The sequence below is a fragment of the Spermophilus citellus genome (genome assembly GCF_964194105.1).
Source record: "Spermophilus citellus genome assembly, chromosome: 4".
Lineage (NCBI taxonomy): Eukaryota > Metazoa > Chordata > Mammalia > Rodentia > Sciuridae > Spermophilus > Spermophilus citellus.
In genome coordinates, this window is record NC_138185.1 from 42,550,773 (window position 1) to 42,577,849 (window position 27,077).

At 38.1% G+C, this 27,077-nt stretch overlaps 1 protein-coding gene across 2 annotated transcripts in view; it reads left to right on the forward strand.

Annotated features, from left to right (window-relative positions):
- Window positions 1-27,077, forward strand: part of PCSK2 (proprotein convertase subtilisin/kexin type 2) — a gene marked incomplete at both ends in the record, with an annotated part of 264,335 nt that overhangs the window by 51,518 nt on the left and 185,740 nt on the right. The gene's annotated exons all lie outside the window — the stretch shown is intronic.

A 27,077-nucleotide genomic window follows, 5' to 3' on the forward strand; every position in this document is an offset into this window, starting at 1 on the left:
CAAAGTCACTCTACAGTGGCTGCTCTCTGGACCAGTTCAGAAGGGTTGTTATCCTAGACTTCACTCTTACTCCAGGAATCCCCTTTGGGCTGTACAGTGTTGGATACCTCTTTCCCAGATCACCTAACATTCCTCTACCTCAGATTACTCTATCATTTGGATAAAGAATGTCCTTCATGGGAGATGATGTTCTAGAACTTTTGTTCTACATTACTTGATAGTTTGGCAGGCTACTGATTATCAATTTGGAATAAACATCTCTCAGAATTGAATGTCTTACTCCATTACTCCATTATCTTTGGTTATGGTGGAGCTGTTGAGAGGTCTAAAATCATTCTGATTCCTAGTTTCTTTCCTTATATGTGTCTTTCTCTACAGAATTGCTTCAGTTCTTAGTTATCTGCATTTTATAGTGCAATTCATTTCTTTCTCTCTTCTCTCCCTCCCCACCCCCTGCTTTTTTTTACTTTCATTTTTTCACGAAAGGTAGGTGTTTTATTATTAACATTTGAATATTCACTTGCAAGGCTTTCAAATGTTTTAAACTTAAAGTGTCTCTTAAAGCATATGGTTCTGTGGCCCATTTATCTTCAAATATCCTTGCTTCTCTGATAAAATTGGTGAGTCTACTCTTGAAGGGTTGATTCAACTGCTTTTAAAAAAAATACCTTTCGTTTTTTAATCACAAAAGTATCATATGAATGTATTTTTGTGCTAAAAGTCCAGACAAATTTAGAATGTAAAAAAAAAAATGTTCTTAACTCCTATCAATCTCATTCTCCTCAGAGAAGAAAATAGTTAAGTTTAATATGTAGCTTCCAGACATTTTATCATATGTCTACTTGGATATATGCATACACATGGAAAGAGAGAGTTTGTCAAATGTATTTAAATAAAAATTGGATCATATTATATATACTACTTTTCAAAATATGTTTTTCCATTTAGGAGTATTTCTTAGAGAACTTGACTTATAAGTACACAGGTATTGAACATTTTCTGATCAACTATTACATGATATTTATTTAACTATTAACCTATTGATGAAAGTTTAAGAGGCTTCAAACTTTTCACTTCAAAACAACATTCCATGACCCTTTGTGCACACCCTTGGTGTAATAGTTTCTTTGGGGTAACCACCAGATCCAGAATTCATGGGGCAAATTTGTGTTTTGGTTCTAGATTAATGGTTATGCTTCATCCCAAAATGGCGCCTCATAGAAATCTGACGTGGGCCCCTTGTGTTTCCTCCCCATCGTCCTCAGATTCACCCAAAGGACTTTCACTGGTGCTCTTAGTGATCATGTTTGTCCCCATTTAATTTCATCTTTCTTGGGGATAAGCTCAGCAACTGTTGAGATATTTGATCTCCAATGTTCCTAGGATCAACACCGCCACACTATAGACCAGCAAGCTGGATACTGCATCCCATGCACCTTGACATAGCACTCAATGGAACACAATGATGAATTCTAACAGTCTGAGGGAGCCTATGCCTGAAAATAGTGGGAATGGGCAATAAGAAGGTCTATTGTTCCAAACCTCTTCAAGTGCAGAAATGTTCCAGCAATCTGTTAGATCTACCTAAAACAAACAGAAGAGTTTTCATTAACTCCTCCTGTCAGAAAGTGATAATAAGGTACAAAATGATACCTGAGTAATTAATTGACTCCATGTGCCAGTAGGCTTTCTAGTTGCAAAAAAAAAAAAAAGTACATCTGCTAATAAAATGTGGCAGATGATAAAGTCCCAACTCCACAGTTTGCAGGTCCTATGTCTGCTCTAAAAATCAGTGATTCTGATTTGCTTTTCAGTAACCTCACATGATTGCTCCCACCACTCCCTGCACTTCCATTTGGCTGACAGGTCTTAACAAGTGATATGATGACAACTTTGAACCAAATCTGACCTCCTGCCATCTTTGCCTTCTTCTTCTCCTCACCAGGGATTTCCTCCATCTCCCTTTTTAAAGTAAATATTTTTACTCAAATATATAGTGACTCAGGTGAAGTTTACCATCAAGACTCCACCCTTTGCATTTGAATTGAGCCTAGGACACTCCTCCTTGGTGGACTTGGTGGACATACTGCCTGTGTCAACTACCCATCTACTATGCAGTTTGGGGGGACAACCAACCTCTTAGTCCTCCCAACTGTGAGATGGAATTATATTTCTCCCTTATCCACAATGATCCTTCACTTTATATCAGCCCTCCTTGAACTTCCTTCTAATTGAAATGCTTTCCCATAACCCAGATAAAAAGTGAAGTCCAGGAGAAAAGCCACTGAATGACACTGGGGTACTTTATACAGTTATTTTCACCACTTGCTGTGACACCTTATTCCCCTGAAGATGCTGAGATTGTCTCAAGGACCCTTCACCGAGCTATATCATTAGTTCATCATGGCTAATCTGGGCATGCAAATGACTAAATATAAGAATTTCTCCCTATTCTAATTAATCTTCCCAACTCATATGAAAAACTGGCGTTGGATTCTCATCATTAGCCAGCCCTTTATCCTATACCACCAGCCCTTCATGTCCATGGGTTCCTCACCTCCAGATTCAACCAACCACAGGTTGAAATATTAAGAAAAAAATGCATCTGTACTGAACAGGCACAGATTCTTTTCTCGTGTCATTACTCCCTAAACTATACAATATAACAGCTATTTACATTTTATAAGGTATTGTTAATAATCTAGAGATACTAAAATGTATACAGGAGAATATACATTGGTTAAATATCATTAATACATCATTTCATATAAAGGACTTGGGCATCTGCAGATTTCATTATTTATACTGAGTCTTATATCGAAACCCCTGTGGATACCAAGTGATGACTGTGCTCATCTTTATATTGCTGCTCCCTGTTGACTGTTGTGAATGCCTTATTTGTTAGCCAAGCCACTGCAGGTCATGGCCCTCTTGTGCAACAAGCAAGATATTACCTTTTCTTGTAGGAATGTGCACATCCTGAACTCTCTGAACATTGCCTTGTCACCCTCACCTGAGTCTCATGTTTACTGCTTCTACCAGTGGATAAAGGCCCTCTCTCTAAATTTCAGGGAAGCTGTTGTCCCACCTGGCTATCTGTAGAATGGTGTTTCCCAATAAACCACTTGGCTATCCTCTTTGGATACCACCTTCTCCCTATATCATTCTCAAATTTGGAGCCTGCTAGTGCCATAAGCAGAATACATCACTGTTGTTTTCTACTTTGGAACATTCTCTGTTAGTCTGAGTCCATCTTTCAGAAATTTCTCATGATCTGTGCTCCACTGAAGAGACTCTTTCTTGTTTTCCAAAGAAGTTAAAGATAGCTTGCTCAATATCCCCGCCCCTGTGGTCATACTTTGACTTGAAAGAGAATACATTTTGGCCTCCAATAGTTAAGTGCCATCTCAAGATCCCTTGCATTTGATCTAACTGTGTATGTGCTTATTGAATTGGCCCATGTCTTTTGGAGATTCTGAGGCTGTTTCTGTGCATACCCATATGATGGGGTGGTGGTCAAGTCATTCTGTAAATGTAAGTATTTGAAGGAGGAGGAAGCTGGGAATGGGGAATCTAACATTTGTGTCAATTTCTATGTCACCTTAAGTAGAAACACCTGTGTCTTTCATTGCTGATGCTTACTTTTGACCCGAATATTCTCTTCAGCCCAGGGACTGTTCTTTTCAAAGACAGGCTTACTCAAGGAAAGCAAGAGGGAGGCACTCATTGTTGTATCAAATACAGGTAACTCAATGCCCATGTAAAACCTGCTCCTCATCTTAGCTCAAGATGAAAAGAACATATCCAAAGGAAGCTTAAAGAACAGACACATTAATTAAAAGAAAGGTTTTTAAAAAAAAATATTTTTCTAAGAAGTGCCTAATAACTAATGGACAAGTGAAGGAGACTCATTAATGAGAAGATTTCCTTTGAAAGAGCACACACACTGTGAATAAAAGTGTTATGCCAGGCTTTTTTTTTTAATAAAATGAGACCTTTTGTCTTTTTCTTATTAATAACATGGACTAGAGAGAATGAGTCTGAGGGAGTCTTGGAGATAAGCTACCATGATTTGAAGACTATTCAGATCTTAGGGAGTTTTGTATTATTATTTCTCTCGGTCCTAGGGGAACTTTTTTCCATATGGTTTATTGCCTTATATAAATAATGGTTAGGATTGGGGGTCCCCTTAGGGAGTTAGACCTAAGTGTAGTGACTCATTCGCCCACTTAATAATGAACTGTTTATCAGGACAACGTCTATGAACTTCTTGCCCCATTGGTCAACTGGACAAGGACTCTGATCACTTTACTCAAGATAGGAAAGATAAAAGATACCATAATACACAGATGGAAGGAAAGACAGACACATAGACAAATGAATAATGGATAATCAAGATATGAGCAGATACTAGGTATATAGATAGAGATATTAGAGAATAATGGAGCGAAGGAGAGGGAGAGGGCACAGGGGTAGGAAGGATCGTAGAAGGCATTAATACATACATGACTATACAACCAGTGTGATTCTACATCGTGTACAACCAGAAGAATGAGAAATTATGCTCCATTTATGTATGATGTGTCAAAAGTGTGTTCTCCTGTCATGTATAATTAATTAGAACAATTTTTTAAAAAAAATAATAATGAAGGACTACATGCTATTGAGAAATGTAAAATTAAAAAAAAAAATCCAGTCATCTCTGAGCATCTCTGGGGAATTGTTTCCAGAACCTCCAAGGATATTAAAGTCTGCAGATGCTCAACAACCTGACACAAATGATGCAGTATTTGCACCAAATCTATATACATCCTTCCATATACTTTAAATCATCTCTAGATTACTTATCATGCCTAATATAATAAAAATGTAAATGCTATGTAAGTAGCTGTTATGCTATATTGCTTAGCAAATAAGGCCAAGGAAGAAAATCTGCACATGTTCATTACAGATGCGATTCTTAAAAATAATATTTTCCATCTGCAGTTGGTTGAACCCATGGATGTGGATCCTTTGAGTATTGAGGAATGACTACATTTTCACACATGGGGGCATGAAGGGCAAGTTTGAATTCTTAAGAAGATTTCTAGGACACATGGAGTAACGTGTAGGATTTGCACGATAAGTTGAGATTCAGAACACATTTCACTACACTCTATCATGTGAATACACACAGAAAAAGCCTCAGAATCTCCAAAAGACACTGACCAATTCAACAAACACATATACGGCTGGATCACGTGCAAGGGATCCTGAGGGTGGTCCCTCAGTATCTGGGATCAAAATATGTGAGCAATTAAAAAATTTCTTAGATTGGTTCTAATTTCTCAGTATTTCTCTGCCAAGCCAGAGTATGACCACTGCAGGATTTCATGGGTACGTTTATTGATTGATTGATTGATTGATTGAAAGATGCTTAAGGTTTCACTTTCTGGGACCAAAGAATTACATAACTAGCAATGTTGTCATGCAAAGAAAAGAGGCAGGAAACAATTGGATCTTGGGTGCTGGCACTTCCAGATGCTTACCCCACCCACATCAAAACAGCAGCCTCCTTTAGTTTTGGGTCAGCTAAAGCAGCAATCATTTACCTACATCACTTCTATCCACAATCTCTCTTTATGGGTACTGAAAAGCGAAACAAGCCTTCTGGAGATTTTCTGACATTTTTTAGCTGACCCAGTTTATCATGGCGCATGCCATGGCTGGAATCCACCTCTCCCAGGTCTAATGTGTATGGCTCCAGACATGTTCTCTTCAGTCTTTGACAGTCATCCATACATCCCTGGCTTTCTTGAACAACCTGTCACATCAGCTTCACTGCCATCATCCCCACCTTACAGGATCTGGAAATTTATGAATCTCTATCATCCTCCTGAGCACTGTGTGAGATGGGTCCAAATATTATCACCATACCTTGTTCCCACTCAATGCAGACAGGTTCACAGGACTAACAGCCAGAGAAAGAATCACATCCAGATTTTTCAAGGGCTCCAGAACCAGCCCCATCCACTTGGCTCCTGATTACTTTTTTTTTTTTTAAAGAAAGAGTGAGAGAGGGGAGAGAGAGAGAGAGAATTTTTAATATTTATTTTTTAGTTCTCGGCGGACACAACATCTTTGTATGTGGTGCTGAGGATCGAACCCGGGTCGCACACACGCCAGGTGAGTGCGCCACCGCTTGAGCCACATCCCCAGCCCTCCTGATTACTTTTTAACTAACAGGGCTCACCTAATCTGAAATTGCCCCCTGTGCTGAGCCAACTGTGAGACCCAGCATGCTATTGACGGGGCCTTTCATCTCTTCCATGAAAGTGATTCTCAGTTTCCTCAGGCCACATCCTAGTCATCACCATGACCATTTTGCTTTACCTCCAAGATGTTTCCCTGCCATTTCCTTCTGTGGGAGAGCAGGCGTGAACAAGCTGTGACTCTCTGGGTGGTCTTTTCAGGAGACTGTATTTTGAACTCTTCCTCAGACAATAGCAGAGTGACCCCAGGAGAGTGTAACCTTCAGATGAAAGCTCTGAGGAAGAGCCAAAGCATGTATAAATCCCGAATCAGCTCTGTCCCTGGAAGCCGAAAGCCATCATAACTGTTAAAGAATCATGAGTGGGATTTTCCTTCCTCCTGATCTATAAGTCAGGCCACAGTCAACTTTCATCCATGACCTCCCATGTCACAGACCTACCTGTAGGTCAAGACTAACAGCATCAGAGGACCAAAGAAGAAAATGCTTACTACCAAACTCCCTAGGAACTGAGAATATTCCATATGACCCTAACGACAGTTTTACCTTCAGTCTTTTTTAGTTAAATTGTATTTTATATGACTTGGTTGATAGAAAATACCATTTTCAAAGCCTTCGGAAAAATCTTCCTCCAAATAGTTCCATAAAAGAAAAGAAAATCATACTGTCATTATTCTATTTTTTTCTGTTTCCCCCAAAGTGAACAAGCTTTTGATAAGGAAGTAAAGATTCATCCTGGAGCTCCACTGCAAAAAAAAAAAAAAAAAAAAAAAAAAAGCAATGAAAGAATATTTTACTACCTACACATGTGGCTACTTGAAAATTATCCGAAATAAAAACAAGTCAGAATCAACATAATAGTGGATAACAAAACCCAGATGTCTCTTGAATAAAAGGTTAATCAAATGCTAATGTTAAATGAAAGGGTTTAAAAGGCAGGAGGAAGAATGTTGGAAATAAATGAGGAAATTAGGTGCAGCCTCCATATGACTTGGAAGAGCAAGTTCTCTGCACAGAATTTTTTAAAGGAAATTAACCTTTTTTTTTAACACCCAGAATGTGTCAGATGCTTTATAAGAAAGGTACTAAATACTGTTCCAGGAGCTTAAGCTTCAGATAAAAAGCAAAACTACTAAGATGTACTTGGAGGGAGAAAAATGTAGCAGTTGCTGCACTGCTTTGAATATTACCCTCTGGTCGTATTTTGATAGGCTTTTTTATATAAATCCTGGTTTTTGTCGGGAATTCAATAAGAGCTTCCAGTGTTTTTGAGTCCAACTTCTTTCCCTCATGAATTCTAGAACAGCCTGTGCCTCACTTCCCAGTTTCCCTAACCCTCGCCTTCACCTTGAAGGAGGGGGATCATGCTCACCATATATTAATAAAGGTTCTCTAGGGAAACAGCACCATTGGGATGCAGAGAGAGAGGAACTGGCTGAGGTGATACAGGGGCAGGCAAGTCTGAAATCTGCAGGGCAGTCAGGAAATGGCAGCAAGAATTGATTCTGCAAATTGAGCCTATATATTCTGGAAGCAGAATTCCCTCCTCCTTAGGAAACCTCACTTTTTCTCCTAAAGCCTTCAACCGGATGAAACCCACCCATTTTATGAGGGTAATCTACTTTACTCAAGTCTGCTAATTTCATCTTGTTTTTAATTTAAAAAATAGCTTCAGGCCAATATTTAAAACTGGTGTTTGGTTAAACATTGGGGCACCGTGGCCTATCCAAGTTAACACTCACCATTAACCATGGCACAGTCCAGAGGGCAAGGAAATTGATGGACGGGGGTGTTGGGAAGGGTGTTGAGAGAGAGTGAGGAGTCTCCAAGGGTAAGGGAGAAGAGAGTACAGTTTAAAAAAAAAATGTAAATACATCTCCATGAGGACCTGGAGGAATTTCAAGTGTCTTGCACAAGCATGTGTGTGTGTGTGTGTGTGTGTGTGTGTGTGTGTGTGTTGAAACAGGGAAGGAACAAGAGAGTGATACAAATGAAACTGAAGAAATAAACAGGTCAGGGAGGTTTTTTATTATCCATTATGATTTGTAACTTAAGCACAGGAAACAACGCAGGCATATTTCACTTTTTAACTCGTGATTTGAGCATCCTCACACCTTTCCAGAAGGAAGGATTCTCTTCTCCAAGAATGCTGGTGCTACAGAGAAAGCAGTACCACCAGAAATACACCAAACTTGCCATTCCTTCAGTGAAATCTCCCACTCCTGGCCAACCAGAGCTCCCCACACCATTCTGGTAGGAGGAGTGGGAAGTTCCTAAGCCCCTCGGCCTGTGCAGTACCTGGCCTTAATCTCAAAGTGGCTTGGATTTGGGGGTCTCATTGTCCTGGGTGTACACATGACTAATGTGCCCACCATCAGTCCACCTCGGAAGAGCAACCTGACCAGGAATCTGGGGTTTGGATGTTTTTTCCTTCCCCTCCTGAATGTCCTGCTTTCCTCATGCAAAAAGATCCAGCTCCCACCCCAAAGCCAGTTCTGCAGTCCTGACCATGAAGCCCTTCCCCCTCTATACCTACCTGACCAAGCTGGGAACCTTCATGAGATTCTTCCAAAAACAGACAACTCTGCTCTCAGGAGATCCCTTTTTGTGAAAAATGACATCAGCACCAATTTCAAATGTGTCTTTTGATGGGGTTCCTATTCAACCTCCACCTTAGCAGGTACCCTGCTACCCTTAGGCATATAAGAATGCTTCCAAAGGTAACAGAAATCTAGGAGAGCATGTCAACAAGAGGAATAACAGGGATTTTGCAACATGATCTATCTAGCCCAGAGGAAAGTGGCTTTGATGAGGAGAACATTAGAGTCAGCAGGACCAGGGTAGGTGCAATTCCAAGGATACAGAAGACAGCTCTGAGTTTCCCACCCAGGGAGCAGAGTGAGTCTCCTTTTGCCTGCTGCTGCAGTTTCAGGGGCTCCAAAACTTATGTTGAAATTTAATTGCCAAAATGACAATGTTGAGAGATGAAATTTTCAAGATATGATTAGGTCATGAGGACACAGCCCTCATGAACGGATTAATGCTGTCATCACTGAAGTGGGTTAGTTGTAATGGGAGTAAGTTCCTGACAAAAAAGGATGAGATTGGTCTAATTATCTCTCTGTCTTGGGCATATCTCTTGCTCTTGCACCATGTTTCAATATAGCACAAAGGCTCTACTAGATGCCAGTGCCATCCTTTTGGATTTCTCAGCCTCTAAAACTGTAAGCCAAATAAACTTCTATCATTTGTAAGTTCACCCTGTCTGTGGTATGTTGTTATAGCAGCATAACATGGACTGAGATGCCTAATCCACCATCAACAGCTCTGTGCTTGACATTATGGATGAAGTGTGTCCCCTCGTAATTCACCTGTTGAAATCTTAGCCCCCTTTGCCTTACAATATGATTAGAGACAGGATCTGAAAAGAGGCAAATAAATTAAAATTAGGTCACAAAGTTTATCTCTGATTCAATATGGCTGTTGTCTTTGGAAGAAGAGAAAATGTGAACACAGACATACAGAAGAAAGACCATGTGAAGATATGGAGAGGAGACAGCCATCTGCATGCCAAAGAGAGAGGCTGAAAAGAAACCCTCCCTGCTGCCACTCAGACTTCTGGACTTCAGAGTTGTGAGAAAATAAATCCTATCATTTAAGCCCACACACCGTGTGGTATTTTGTTACAGAAACCCTAGCAAACTAATACATTAAGTTTCACTACCAACCAAACTGTATTGAGAAACTCTAAGAGATTACACAATGCCACAAGAAAAGAAAAGCTGGGTTCTTGTGTTATATATTAGATCATAGAAGGGCATGAGGAAAACAGATGTTGCTACTAAGCACCTTGTGCCTGAAAGGAAACACTGCATTTCACTCAACAGGGGGCCAAGAGCAAGTGATACAAATGCTTAATTATTTTGGATATAAATTCATGCAGTGATATTATCTCTCAGCTTTACTCAATCATTTAGGCTTATTAGTCAACCTCTAGATTTAAGAGCAGAGTGGGAGGTAGAGTTGGTCTTTTCAAAAGTCTAGATTTGTATACCTAAATCAAGTCTAATTAGTTTTGCAAACAAAAGTAATATATAAGTCACAGATGTGAGGGTCACTTATTTGTGGGTCAGTAAGAAGCTCCTCTTCAAAAAACTAGCACATCGATTATAAAAATCCATGAACATCAGTATTGGGAGAGGTTGTATGTGTGGGGACAGAGGGTGAGGGAACCTCTAGTGCTTTCTGCTGGTTTGGGCCATGAACATAAAACTACTGTAAAACATACAGTTTATTAATTTTTAAAATAATACTAATCATTTTTAAAACTTTTTATTCCAAAAACTAGGACATCAATCTGTCTAATAGGCATGTTTTGTTTTGTTTATTTTTGGTATTGAGAATTCAGCCTAGGATGCTTAACCACTGAGCAACATCCCAGCCCTTTGTTATTGTTGTTGTTGTTGTTGTTTATTTTGGGGCAGGATCTCACTAAATTGTTTAGGGGCTCACAAAGTTACTGAGGCTGGCCTCGAACTTGCCATCCCCTGTCTCAGCCTCCAAAGTCGCTGGGATTACAGACGTGCATCATTGCTCCTGGCTTAAATACGTATTTTTAAAGAGTATAAATTAAAATAAAAGTAAACCTTACCCAAAGGTAAACATCACTTACCATTCTCCCATTCTCCCCCACCCTTATCCTCTTCCGTTTTCCTCTCTCTCTCTCTCTCTCTCTCTCTCTCTCTCTCTCTCTCTGTGTGTGTGTGTGTACTAAACTGGAGTCCAATTGTAAAATCATTATTTGTTTTAGTTTCCTCTATTATGTGGTTTTTTAAAGCTGCATTGTTCTTCATTATATGGCTATAGCATCATTTAACAATTTCTCTATTTTGAAACAATGGCCACTTCTCATTTTTTTAATAGTAAATGAGTTCCAGAGAATACTGTTGTGAATACATTCTTGTATGTACTTTTTAATGCCCTTCAGATCATTTGCAGAAGATAAATTCCTAGAAGAAGAATTGCAGCATTCATCAGTTTGCCCATGTTTTAGGTTTTTAAATACATTGCTATTGATAGAGTATTATTATACTAACTTTTTATCTTTATTATTTTGGCAGGCCAAAAATGGCATTTACTTTGCTGTGTGTGTGTGTGTGTTTTGTTGTTGTTGTTGTTTTAGTGAAAGTGAATTTTCTTTCACACATTGCTCAATCATCTGTATTCCTTCTTGGGTGAGAAGACAATGACCTTAATTGCACTGCTCAGAGCTGTAGCTGCAGCACAGGTCGCTGCCTGGCACTTAGTAGGTCTTCAATCTGAAACAGATAAGTGATTTGACCTTTTAGGTTTTTGTCATATTTTGGAGGAGTTTTCACCATCTCCTTAAGGAGTTGTATGATCCATTTTACAGGAAGAAAAGTAGTCTTTTTATATCATTCATATGGAAAATAGTTTGTTCCCTTGGTCATGTAAATTTTTAATAATCACATTAATCACTGCTAATTATCACTATTAGCCCAGCCTGAGTTTAATTCTCACCATTACCGTAGAAGGTGAAAGTCATCACCCTGTTCATTGCTGGGGAAATTAAGTCTCTCAGAAGTTGAATAACTTGCTCTGATGACACGCTCAAGAGACAGTAGAACCCAGTTCTGTCTGAAATTCCGTAAGCTCTCACCCAAAATGCTATTCTGGTTCTTTTTAAATCATATTTATAGTTCAACCACTATGGAAATCAGTAGGCAGTTTCCTCAAAAGACTAGGGATGGAACCACCAGATGATTCAGCTCTACCACTTCTTGGTATTTATCCAAACGATGTGAAGTCAGCATACTACAGTGATGCTGCGCACCTACGTTTACAGCCGCACGACTCAGGATGGCCAAACTACGGAACCAGCCTAGGCGTCTGTCAACAGATGAATGGATAAAGAAAATGTGGTGTATATACACAATGGGATTTCATTTCACCTCCAAGATCAAATTGTCATTTGTGGAAAAATAGGTAGAACCCAAGAGTGTTATATTAAGCTAAATAAATCAGACTCAAAAAGTCACAGGTTATATGTTTTCTCTCATAGGTGGGAGCTAAAGAGAAAACGTGGGGAAAGCAGGGAAGGGAGAGAATCTAATAAAATTAGAAGGGACACCAGCAGAGTAGATGAGGGTTCAATAAGGAGGAAGGAGAGGTGGGAAAGAAGTAGTACTGGGGAATTAAATTAACCATTACGTTATGTGCACGTACAAATATGTCACAATGAGCCCCACTGTTAAGTACAATCATAATGCACCAATTTAAATTTTAACTGAAATACATAAGTACATTATATTTAGATGGAGGTTTTGAAGTAGATATTCACCAGATCAATAATAATAATAATAATAATAATAATTATTATTATTATATATACATACATATATGTGCTATGTATATATAAATGTATATATACATATTATATTTATATATAATATATTTATGTATATATTTATATGTACCTATATATTTATATATTTATTTGTATATTTATTTATATATATATAAAGGTTGTTTTCTAAGTCCCCACTTATCCATTTGCACTCCTATCTTCTTTAAATAACCTCATAATATTATGACTAATATCTTCTACAACCTTCCTGAGCTGATTTAAGTATATTCAAAATATGAAAATATATTCTTATCTCCCCCTCTTTACACAAAGGGTAGCTTTCTATAAATATGAGTGTGGGTTTTCTTCTTGGCATTTTCCTTATTAGTACATGATCATTTTTCTGGGTCTTTTTACAGATGATTGAGATTGCATTGTATGAATGAGTCATATTTTTACTTAACCAGTTCAAATGTTATTTAACATTTGGGTGCTGCCAATCTTTTGCTACCATACAGAGTGGTACATGTATCGTTGTTCAAGGTGTAAGTACATCTATATGATCAATGCCCAGAAATGGAATGGTTACATCAAAGGGTATTTATATCTGCAATCTGATAGATTTTTACCATATTTTATCCATAGCAGTTGTAACATTTTTATGGTCCTTTTTGAAATATAGAAGATTTTGATTTTATCAGTTAGAAATTATATTTGACTGCTAGTAATAGAGACCCAAATACAGTAATATGAAGAAATGTTTTATTTTCTTTCATAAAGGGAATAGGAAAATAGGCAAAGTCGAGGTGATATGAAAGACCCAGAAAGTCTAAAGGAACCCAGGCTTCTTCGTCATTTTGGCTGTGTCCTTCTGAACATACGACGTCTGATTAACAGAGTCACAAAATAGTTGCTGAAACTCAACAAGTCACATCTCCATTTGAGACAAGAAAAATCCAGGGCTAAGAAGTGTTCTCATAGGAGTTCAAAAATATTGTCCAAACCTATTGGAAAGAAATGCTGGGAAGTATAGTTTTTGGCTAAGCATAATACTGTCCTCAATAATATAAGGGTCCCAGTTAGAAGGCAAAATAGGAGTAAGGACACTGAGGGAACAAGCAACAATTTCTACTACTGCTGTGCATCCTGGTCTTCTCCTTATGGACTGCCTGTTCCAAAATCAAATAAACCATTACCTGCACTTCCTTTTACTCTTGTATGGCTTCAGTACTAACTCTCATTCATTATTTATTTCATTTCACCTGCAGTATTTTTTTTTCTTTAGATATTATTTTTTTTTCTCTTGTAAAAAAGGCCTTATAGAAAGATCTTTAAAATCAGTCCCTCAAAAAAATAATGAGAAGTTGGGCAGATTGGGAGGCTGAGGCAGGCGGATTGCAAGTTCAAAGCCATCCTCAGCAAAAATGAGGCACTAAGCAACTCAGTGAGACCCTGTCTCTAAACAAAATACAAAATAGGGCTGGGGATGTGGCTCAGTGGTTCAGTGCCCCTGTGTTCAATCCCCAGTATCTCCCACCCGGCCCTGCAAAAAAAAATGAGAAAAACTACTTTAGTATTTTCCTCTATTTATGCAAGGTAAAGTCATAAAAGCATTGAACATGTTGATTTTGAATAAACATTCTTATGGTTAATGTATTTGGAGTGATGTGATATAGAAATTTCTTCTTTAGTTAACTAATTGACTCAGTATGATTTATTAATTAATTTATCCAGTCCTGATCATTTGAATTTATTATACATAAAGGACTTTAAATACATCATCTGGGTTTGGTTTCCATTAAACTACGGATTATTAGAAGGGACAAAATGGACGCCTACTGTGCAGGCCCCTTCAGGAACATGACCTGTATCTCAATTATTTCCACCTTTCTGGGGGTACTTCAGTATGATTTCATAGTTTTCTTCGTTAAGACCTTGCAAATTTCCTGGCGATCTGTTCCTAGAGCTTTTTACAGTTGAGTTGCTATTTTTAATTTTTTTCCTTATGACTTTTTCTAAAAGACTATTAGTAGTGCATAGATAAGCTATGAACATTTTTAAATGTTCATTCTTTGGCAGCTTGTTGAACTATTAATCCAGATAGCCTATAAAATAGTTCTCCTGGTTTTCTAGAAAGAAGTTTATATAACGTATAAATGATAGCCATTTGACATGCCTTTGATCATAGTTACATCTCATCCACATTTCTTGGCATTGCTTTCATTTCAGCCTCCAGAGAAATGATTGACAGCTGTCAGTGCAGGCATCCTGGTCTCGTCTATGTTTTTTTTTTAATTGTATTTTTTTTATTGATTATTTAAAGCATTACATAGCTCATGATATATCATCTTTCATACATTTGACTCAAATTGTGTTTTTTTTTTTATTTTATTGTTGGTTGTTCAAAACATTACATAGTTCTTAATATACCATATTTCACAGATTGATTCAAGTGGGTTATGAACTCCCATTTTTACCCCGTATACAGATTGCTGTGTCACATCAGTTACATTTCCATTGATTTACAAATTGCCTTTCTAGTGACTGATGTATTCTGCTGTCTATCCCATTCTCCACTGTCCCCTCACCCCTCCCCTCCCCTCCCCTCCCCTTCTCTCTCTCCATCCCCTCTACTATAAATCGTTTCTTCCACTTATATAATTTTCCTCCTACTCCTCCTTTCCTCTTATATGTAATTGTGTATAACCCTGAGGCTCACCTTCCAATTCCATGCAATTTCCCTTAACTCTCACTTTCCCTCCCGCCTATCATCCCTGTTTAATGTTATTCTTCTTCTCCAGCTCTTCGTCTCTACCCTGTCCTTGGTTACTCCCCTTATATCAAAGAAGACATTTGACATTTGTTTTTTAAGGATTGGCTAGCTTCACTTAGCATAATCTGCTCTAATGCCATCCATTTCCCTCCAAATTCTATGATTTTGTCATTTCTTATTGCAGAGTAATACTCCATTGTGTATAAATGCCACATTTTTTAATCCATTCATCTATTGAAGGGCTTCTAGGTTGGTTCCACAATCTTGCTATCGTGAATTGTGCTGCTATGCATCCCTGGGATGCAAGGCTGGTTCAATATACGGAAATCAATAAATGTTATTCACCACATCAATAGACTTAAAAATAAGAACCATATGATCATCTCGATAGATGCAGAAAAGGCATTCAACAAAGTACAGCATCCCTTTATGTTCAAAACTCTAGAAAAATTAGGGATAACAGGATCATACCTCAACATTGTTAAAGCAATCTATGATAAGCCACAGGCCAGCATCATTCTGAATGGAGAAAAATTGAAGGCATTCCCTCTAAGATCTGGTACAAGACAGGGATGCCCTCTCTCACCACTTCTGTTCAACATAGTCCTCGAAACACTGGCCAGAGCAATTAGACAGACAAAAGAAATTAAAGGCATAAAAATAGGAAAAGAAGAACTTAAATTATCACTATTTGCAGACGATATGATTCTATACCTAACAGACCCAAAAGGGTCTACAAAGAAACTATTAGAGTTAATAAATGAATTCAGCAAAGTGGTGGGATATAAAATCAACACGCATAAATCAAATGCATTCCTGTATATCAGCGACAAATCCTCTGAAACGGAAATGAGGACAACTACTCCATTCACAATATCCCCCAAAAAAATAAAATACCTGGGAATCAACCTAACAAAAGAGGTGAAAGACCTATACAATGAAAACTACAGAACCCTAAAAAGAGACATAGAAGAAGACCTCAGAAGATGGAAAAATATACCCTGCTCATGGATAGGCAGAACTAACATCATCAAAATGGCGATATTACCAAAAGTTCTCTATAAGTTCAATACTATCCCAATCAAAATCCCAACAGCATTTCTTGTAGAAATAGATAAAACAATCAGGAAATTCATATGGAATAATAAAAGACCCAGAATAGCAAAAACAATGCTAAGCAGGAAGTGTGAATCAGGCGGTATAGCGATACCAGACTTCAAACTATACTACAGAGCAATAGTAACAAAAACAGCACGGTACTGGTACCAAAACAGGCGAGTGGATCAAATTGTGTTTTGAACTCCCATTTTCACCCCAAATACAGATTGCAGAATCACATCTGTTACATATTCACATTTTTACATAATGCCATGTTAGTGACTGTTGTATTCTGCTACCTTTCCTATCCCCTACTATCCCCCCTTCCCTCCCCTCCCCTCCCATCTTCCCTCTCTACCTCCCCTGCTGTTGTTCAATTCTCTCCCTTTTTTTTCCCTCCCCCTTGCCCCTCATAACCTCTTATAATTCTATGTATCATTGAAGGTCTCCTACTATTTCCATGTGCTTTCCCTTCTCTCTCCGTTTCTCTCCCCCCATTCGTCTTTGTTTACTGTAGTCTTTTCCTCATGTTCTTCCTTCCTGTTCTGTTCTTAGTTGTTCTCTTTATATCAAAGCAGACATTTGGCATTTGTTTTTTAGGGCTTGGCTAGCTTCGCTTAGCATAATCTGCTCTAATGCCATCCATTTCCCTGCAAATTCTATGATTTTGTCATTTCTTAGTGCTGCATAATACTCCATTGTGTATAGATGCCACATTTTTTTTATCCATTCATCTATTGAGGGGCACCTAGATTGGTCTATGGTTTTATTAAGAATGCATCTGTTTGTTTATATGTCATTTGGTTCCTAATACCCTTTATCATATTTTGAAGCATTTTCTATGTTTCTAATTTTTTCAGATTATCAGAAGTGAGAACTCAAATTTATCAAATATACCTGAAACGTGTCTATATGATCTCTTTGGTTTTTCTCTCTTAGCCAGTAAATTAAATAAAGGCTATGATATTCATATTATATTAAATGCATCCCCATATTTTTGGTTAGATTTTACATTGTCAGGGATCATTTACTATTATTCTCTGGATTCAATTTGTTGATATTTTATTTAGAAGTCAAAAAACCCATAGTCCTAAGCGATCTCTATCTCAAGTCTCTTTTCTGGCCATCTTTTTCTCAGGAATTGTTCTGCCCATAAAATGAACTGGAAACTTTCTGTTTTCCTAGGCTACCGAACAATTTAAATCACAAAGAAATAATATGCACCTTGAAGGTCACTGTAATTCACTTTAAAACTGAGGTGGTCAGGTCCTTCTTTGGTGGTTTACTTTTGATGTTTCAATTTCTTTTAAGCTTACTGTCCACTCAGATTTCTACCGATTCCTGAATCAATTTTGGTAATTTATATATTCCTTGAAGAGTGCTTACTCATCTCAATTATCCAATTTACTGCTGTAAACTTGTGTGTAGTAATTTCGTAGCATTGAAAAGCCCTCCAATACCTGTAGTAATACGCTTTTATTCCTAATGTGGTGTGTTGCCATTTTCTTTCTCTCTTTTATTATAGTTTTAAAAAGTTTGTCTATTGGGTTGGGCCTTTCACAGAACCAGTACTTGGGAGTTTGGGGGTTTTGTTTGTTTGTTTGTTTGTGTTTGTGTTTGTTTTTATCAATACTACTCTTGGAAGTGGAATAGGAGAAATTCTATTTCCCTTTTCACCTGAATAATATCTCTCTCTTACTAGGCACAGTGGTGCACACCTGTGATCCCAGTGACTTGAGAGGCTGAGGCAGGAGGGTTGCAAGTTCAAGGCCAGTCTTAGCAACTTTGCAAGGCCCTGTCTTAAAGTGAAAAATAAATAGGGATATAGCTTAGAGGTAAAGCGCCCCTGGGTTGAATCTCTCATACAACAAACAACAAATAAAACAAACAACTCTAATTTTTTCTTTGAAATGATTGCTTTTGTTTCTTGGGTTAAGGCTCTACTCTATTATTTCAGTTGCAATAAAGCTACATATGCTTTGTTAATAATATTTGGTTAAGAATGTCTCCTTTGAATCAAGGTCTGGATTCATTCCATAGGCTTAGAAATGAGAGGTTTCCTTTTTATTCCTTTCTAAGTAGTCTGTAATTATTTTTTAAATGAGTCTTTGAAGACAAGGCACAACATCTGCTTGCTGACGGCAAAGTTCCCTACAGGATTATGAAATCCAACGTGTTCATAATTCCCTCTATCCTTCTGCATGGTTGCTCTTCCTGGTCCGCCAGTTTCTGAAAGAAGTCGGCAAAGTCTCCACTGTCGTTCGGGGAACTGCTGCTATATGTCTTCCAAACCATGTTGGATGGTTGCTTTAATTGACATTGTCAGTGGATATTCCTTTTGAGAGTGTGAAACATTCCCTTTTCTGCCTTCTAGTTCATCCCAGGCAGCTTCTGTCCCTCCTGACATTAACCTTGTCAGCCCTGCTTCTGAGGTGGAAGTTGTCCTGCATTTCTTTAACAGATCTGTCCTTTCTCATACAGATGTGCCCTTTGATTGATAGTCTATAACCAGGGATTTGCCTTGGTTTTTTCTGACTGACGTTCGTCTCGGGCAGCAAAGCCATTCACGCTCTTTGGCTCCATGGATCACATGCACCTGATACATTTATCATATGCAGCCCTCACTTGAACTCTTGTGGATTTTATACTTTTTCGTTGTTTTCTTTTTTCCCCTCTCTTGTCTTTTTCTGGAACAACCAGCTTGACTGTTTCTCCTGCCCTCACCTGTGAAGGCTAGACTGCTTCCAATTCAATTCAGGAGCCACTATCTATTTTTCCCTGAACTTTGTGAACCGGATTCCATTTCCTCCTGGTGTTTAGTGTTTCAAATGAAAAGTTTAGTGCCAAAAAGTCAAGTTTGTTCTTCATCCTTTAAAATGCTATTTTTTTCTTTGCCTAAAAGTTTATATGACTTTTCCTTTATCCTATAAATTCAGAAATGTCCCAATATGGCTTATTGTCAATAGTCTTGACTGTCATTCACAGAAGTTTAACAATCTAAAAACTCTTCAGCGAACTAAAAATATGTCTTGCTTATTTTTCTCTGTTCTCTCCTTCTCAAATTATTACATAGATAAAAGATATTCTAGGTCTCTTCCTCATGTCTCTTCCCTTTCCTTCCTTTATTCATTCTCTCTCTCTCTCTCTCTCTCTCTCTCTCTCTCTCTCTCTCTCTCCCTGCCTCCCTCCCTCCCTCCCTCTCCTGTATTCTCTGGAATGATTATTTAAATTCATCTTCTTCTTCATTAATTTAATTTTTAACAATGCCCATTTTATTGCTCACTAAAATTTATCATCAGGTTTCCATTACTAAAACAAAATACCAGAGATAATGAGCCTAAAGGAAAGAAAGGTTTATTTTGGCTCATAGTTTCAGAGGCTTCCACATATAGTTTCTTGACCTGTTATTTCATACCCATAGGTGGCACAGTCCATCATGGCAGAAGCACATGGCAGAGTAGATCTTCACATCATGGTGGGCAGGAAACAAAGAAAAACAGGAAGAGGCGCAGGTCCCAATATCCCCTTACTGGGAACACTCCCATTGATTAACGTCCTCCCTCCAGGCTCCACCTTCCTCAAAGTTCCCCCACCTCTCAGTAGCACCACCTCCTGGGGACCAAGCCTTCAACACACAGTCTTTGGGAGACATTCAAGATCCAAACTATAACATAATCATATGTTATAAATCTCTTCATTTTCTCTTTTTCCTATATTTCTTTTTGCTAGAAAATTGTTCATATTGATAGAAGCACCCCTCAAATTTCACTGAGATTATCCAAAACTGTGATAGTCTCCCCCTGCCTTCCCAATGGCTTCAGTAAGGTCCACACTTACATACAGATAACATTTATCAAGAGCTTAATGTGTGCCAGAACATTGTTTTAAGTGTGGGACTTATGATAACTCATTTAAACAAAGCAACCTTGTGAGGAATAGACAGTTACAACATGAATATTATTACTAACATTTCACACACAAATAGGCTAGGCAGGGCCTGGATTCCAGCCAAGGCCATCTGACTCTACAGCCTGGAACATTCTACCACCGTGCAATGCCAGCATTTGCTATTCATGCTCAGTTGGATCTCTTGTTTGAAGCTGCTACCTCTATGACTATGTCCGTGATTCTTCTGGTACCTGCCTCGTTTTCAAAAATAAAAATAAAAATGTATTCATGTTCCTAACCTGTGTGGCCACATGTCAACCCATCTCAAACATGGGGAGATGATAACAAGTGGTCTACAGAAGTGCTGGTCCCTGGGTGGTACAGACTTGAGCTACCAGCTGTGCCAGCCCCTCAGAATCTGGTGTCTGTCCAATTCCTTACTCCAGCCCCTGAGGCAGATGGGTCTGACAGTCTGAAGCAGACTCCCTTAGGCCAGAGAGCCACTGTGGCAGTGGTAAGGGCCACCGGCCTCTGAGCAGGACATGGACCATACACCACACCTACTCAACAACTCCCAACATCTCAGAACAAAAATGAGTTAATTCTTTACATAAATCAGAAAATATAAACCATTTTATTATATAAAAATGTAAAACAATATTACCAAATTTTTCAGATAGAGACTAAATGTAAAGCGCCCACACATGACCTTTAGTAGACGTCCCTACGGCGGATGAAGTTGAACCATTCGCACCCCCCATGTGACCTCACCTGAGCTCACCTTGATGCCACATGTTCACTCGCTTCCAAAAATTCTTCCAACCTGGCCTGTCAAGTCTGACCTTCTGGACTTTTTGACACTATTACATATTTTAATCTTAGATGTACATTCCCTTGATTATTTTTGCAGTAGAATTTTGACAGGGAAAAAAAATGTACCTTAGCTAAAATTATCATCTTGAAAATTAATCTTGTATTTCTGACAGATTTTTTTATTAACTATTTTTTTACATAAATGGAGCAGAACTTTTCATTTCTCTGGTTGTACATGATGTAGAGTCACAGAATTTGTGAAATAATACTCATACTCTCCTCCAAATAACCCCTCCCCATGTTCAATCCAAAGTTCCCTCATTCTTCCCTATGGACATCCACTTATCAAAGAAAACATTTCAGCCTTTGGCTTTGGGACTGGCTTACGTCACTTAGCATGATATTCTCCAACTCTGTCCATTTACCCATAATGCCATGATTTCATTCTTCTTTAAGGCTGAGGAATATTCCACTGTGTATATATACCACAGTTTCTTTATCCATTCATCTATTGAAGGGCATCTAGGCTATTTCCACAGTTTAGCTATTGTGAATTGAGCTGCTATAAACATTGAGGTGGCTGCATCACTGTAGCATTCTGATTTCAAGTCTTTTTGAGTATAGACCATGGAGTGGGATAGCTGGGTCAAATGGTTATTCTATTCCAAATTTTCTAAGGAATCTTCATATTGCTTTCCAAAGTGGTTGCACCTTTTTGCAGTCCCACCAGCAGTGAATCAATTGTGTCTCAGATACTAAATTTCATGTTACCTTCCAATTTTTTCCCACATCCTCATCAGCACTTATTGTTGCTTGAATTCTTGATAATTATTTCTGGCAGATTTTATGCTGTTAATTTTATGTTGTAATATGCACAATTTTTAGTTACACATGTTAATCATTCACAGTATGATGTTTTGAAATAGGTATGCCATGTGGGACATGGTAGTTACCAGGGGATGGGGCCCTGGTGGGGAGGAGGTTGGGGAGATGTTAGTCAAAGGTTCCATGACTTCTGATAGACAGGAGGAATCAGTTCAAGAGATCTATCAAACAACAAGGTGACTAATGTTAGTGAGGATACATTGTATCCTTGAAAATTGCTAAGAGAGTAGATTTTAGGTGCTGCATATTTTTAAATTCATTATCATAATTTTTTAATGAGGAGGCAAAAGTGTGGGAAGGGTTTTTTTGAGACATGACTTCAACCCTAAAAGTGGAGGTGAATTCATTTCTACTTTCAAAGGTAAGCACCAGTCCATTTGTGACAGCTCCTTGTAAGTTCATGTATTTTTTAAAATTTATTTTAGTTGTACATGAGCACAATATTTTATTTTATTTATTCTATTTATATGTGGTGCTGAGGGTCAAACCCAGTGCCTCACATGTGTGAGGCAAGTGCTCTACCCCTGAGCTACAACCACAGCCCAAGTTCATGTATGTTTTTAAATATTCTGTTCCTTGTTCCAATAATGGTATTTCCTTTTGTAAAATTCCACATTTCATTGCAGACCAGAGAGTAGCATACCTGGAGGGTAAGCTAAGTTTAAGTGAGTGTCAAAGTGGCCCTTTTATGTTTATATATTTATTGTTATGAGTATTTTCAAGGATGATTATTTCCAATGCCAAAAAGAGTAGAGCAGTGTGGAGGGAAGCACAGAAAGACAGGAGACAGAGTGTCAGGCTGAGCTGCAGAGTCCAGTTTTTATTGGGCCTTGTAAGCCATGACAATGAACTTGGATTTACTGTGCAGAGGGAGGTGAGAAGATTGGGGGTTGGGGAGGGTAGTTGGGTGATTCCATTGGGTCTCAAGAGGAGGGTGGAACCCAATAGTGATGGTGTTGGTGAGCATCTGGTGCTGTGGTTAAGTTGCCTTGGCACAGAAAGCTGTGCAATGTCAGAGATCATCAGGGGAATTGGGGACAGACTTGCCATGAATGGATCCAGATGGGACGATGCCGTCATCTCCAGAAGCACTACCTTCAGGATGGAATGGTCTCTGTGCTTCAGAATGAAGGTTGTGCTGGGTCTTTTCGATATGTCTTTCTTTCTAAGACTCGAACCTCCCTGGAGCCTGCCCTCTACAGGGCAGTGGGTTGTGCTTTTCATTGCAGTATTATTTGTTGCATAGTCAATGTTATGTCCTCATTGTGAACATTACTTCTTTTTTTAATTACTTCTTGATAATATAAAATCACATCACTCAATGCTTTTTACCTTAAGTCTGTTTTTTCTATTATTAATATTGCCACCCTCGCTTTCTTATTAGATCTTTATCAATTCTTTTTTTCCTTCTTGTCTTCCTGTGTCAAATTTTTAGGTAATTTTTATATTAGCATATAGTTGAATTTTGAGTTTTGATCTAAACTAAATGAACTCTATTTATCAATTAAAAATAAAAATTTTGATTAAAAAAACTAAAAGGGCTTTTCTTTTAGCAGAGCACTTGGGGCATTTTTATTTATCATCAAAACTACTACATTTGTTCTTACATCTTCTAGACAAGTTATTTTTTTCTCTTCAATTTTTTTCTGTCTTTTATTTTCAGGGTTGTATTTTTATTGCTCTTTTCCTTCTTCTCATGCTTTGAAGCTTCCATTCATCTTTAGTCTCCTTGTGGTTACCATAAAAATTTGAACATATTTGAACACAGTTTCTCTCCTTATAAAATGTTAACCATTGAACAATATGTATTAAATTGTGTCTCAGATACTCAATTTCATGTTATCTTCCAATTTCAACTGACATAGGTGGAGAGGGGGTTGGATTTAGCTTTCTAACCCACCCCCACCCACACACCCATAGTTTCCATTTTACAACTCAGTTTTGGAGAAGTGATGCTCCCTAGGAAGAAGCAGAGTGATATCTGCTCTTAGGTGACACCTGTCAATGTCTGGAGACAGTTTTGATTGTCACTGTTGGGTTGGGGAGGTCGTTACAGGTATGGAAAGGGTAGAGGCTGCTCAGGTTACACAGTGCACCACCCAGAGTCTGGAATCAAGAGTTACCAGTTCAAAATGCCAATAGCATTGAGGTTGAGAAATTCAGCTCTAGATTTTGTAACTATTGTGGTTGTGTTCAATCAATATTACTGATCACATTGAAATTATTTTCATTGCCAATTCTTTCATATCCTCATGCTTAAATTTTTTAATAGCCATTTGTTGATTACCTAAAAATAATGTTTTTTCCCCAAATAAAAGGTAGATAGAGGAGAGGAACTCTGCTCTCCTAAGCTCCTCAAGTTGGAGCTTATCTTCTTAACACCCTCACACACAAACTCCCTGGAAGCAGAGGGGCTGTTACCTAATCATTCCTCCTCTGCTGAGGAGGGATGCTTTTTGTGGTATGGGTTTTCCCCCATATATTTGCACATTTTGCACCTCCATTTGTTAATTTCCTGTCTGTATCTTGTTTGTTCCTCTATTTCTCTTGTCTATTATGCAATATTTTATGTGTATTAGCCCCACATCTAATACCTGTACAACAAATATTTATGATATTTAAGCTAGCATTAATACCTTAATCACATTTCCAATTTTTTATGTACAGAAGTTCAAGTTTTATGATTATTTTTTAAAATTTTCTTCATTTTTGGCAAGGAAGGCCCTTTCTCCATCCTGAGATACAAATTTTCCTAATTATCTCAAGTTATGTTTTTATACATATTCGACTTAATCCATCAGGACTTATTTTGGTATTATTATAAAACCCTCAAATTGTTAAGCAATCCATCTTTTTCCCTCTAATTTGAAATGACACCTGAGTCGTGCAAGAAACAAATGGCCAGTGTCTAAGTCTGTGTCTTGTTTCAGCAAATCTAACTTTTCTTTCACTGACTTCTCAATTTTCATTATTTTGACTATATAATATGTTTTCATACCTGCCAGCCTTCCTCCATTACGATTACTTTTAACAAGCACCATTTAACTTTCCTTGACTATTTATTCTTTCAGAAGGACTGTGGAGCAATTTCATCCAGTTTCAAAAATATTACCCTTGGGACTCTTGATTGGAATTGCACTACATTTCCAAATATGGGAAGAATCACGTCAATGTTAGATATCTCTGATGGATCTTCCATTTCCCTTTTCTTCCACAATTTTTATATCTTCATCCTTTCCTCTGTGTTCTGGAAGAATTTCTCAAAATTTACCTTTTCCTTCACTAATTCAATATTCTACCTAATCTACCATTCTTCTGATGGGGCAGTTTTTAATTTAATAATCCTGTGTCTAATCTTCATGCAATCTTTACTGATATCAAAGCATTTCCTTTTGGAGACTCTCAACTCTACTTTCATGAATTTGGAGATTAAAAAGCATTGGTCCTTCTTCCCACTCCTAGCTATACATCATTTTTGGTGTATCAGATCTAACTCTCTGGAATACTGACCCAACCTTCTTAGAGTCTGGGTTGTCTCTGATTTTCTTCCCACACACAGGTTTGTGTTTACCTTTGCTTGCCAAATACTGTGATGGCTCCCTGAGAGGCAGCTGTCCACATAGTTTAGGCCCAGAGAAGGAAGAAATGAAAAGCTGAGATGCACTCTGGTTTGACTTCACCTGCTGAGAGACCCAGGGGATGTGTTGGAATCCAAAGATGTTCACGACATTCAGTTTACTTCCTTATCCCTGTGTTAAGGCAGCCAAGAGTTAGCCCCAGCAGGGTCTTCGTGGTTCACGAGCTACAGCTGCCCTTATTGGAAGTCCACAGCCTTTCCATCTGACAAAGCCATCTGTGCCCACAATAGCCCAGTGTCTGAACTGTGGTAGGTACCTACTGTCAAATGGCATTGATGGGATTAAAAAAGCACATCTCCAGGGTTTGGTGAGCTGAGTGACATGGACATGCTCTCTCTGGAAGTCCCTTTCCTCTGCCCTGAAATGTGGAAAGTGTATGAGCCAGTGTAACCTAAGCATGTATTTCATAGATTACAGGCCAAGTACGGATTTTCCTTTTCATTACATCCCTTTAGTCATTTCTGCAAAAGTTTGGGAAGGTGATATTTTGATATCTGTGTCCAACTCATTTCTCTAAACACTTAAGCAGAAGGGTAGTCAAGTTGAGCTTTCTATATATCTTAATTATTTCAAAAAAATGATTTTATGTTTCTCATTTCTGATTTTCTCATATTTATGCTTTTTCAATTCATAATGAATAGAAGGATTTTAAGCAACAACATTCAAACTAATTCATATAATACTGAATTTGTCCCAATGCGAATTGAGGTTTTGCCAAGATTATTTGCAGAAAGGAGCAAGTTGCCTTAAGAGGAAGCCTGGGAAGACATCCTATAATACAAGATGCTCTCACAGTTCTACTTAAAAATTAGACTTCTGTTAGAGAGAGACATAACTTGCCATAAATAACCATAAACAACGTTAATTTTGGACACTTATGGGAGTGACCCAATGAAGTAAAAGAAGAAAGGATGCAAAGAAACTTAACAAAGATGTAGTCACAATTGTCTGGACAGGGCCTCCCACTTCAAGGGTGTCTTTGTAAGCAAGCCTAGGATCAAAGCAAGACACTGAGAGTGCAGACCATGGCTTACAAGAGAAATGAAGGTAGAAAAGCTGTTTGATGTTAGAAATTGGGGATAAGAATTTAGGACTTGGGATGAAATCTCCAGCACCGGCATCAAATGTGGATTTGAAATGTGCTGGATTCATTTCAATGGAAGTAAAGATGTAGGAGCTCGACCCAGATGACTATGGCTATGACTCACAAAGTAGCTCAGGGGAAGAGGAGGGACCCTGACGTCAAGGTCCAGGAAAGATATTGAATAAAATGTACCATAAACCATAAGAGGAAAAAAAAAACATGGTTCAAAATCAACACTCTTTAGCTATTATCCTAAATGTGTCAATAAATTAATTTTCATA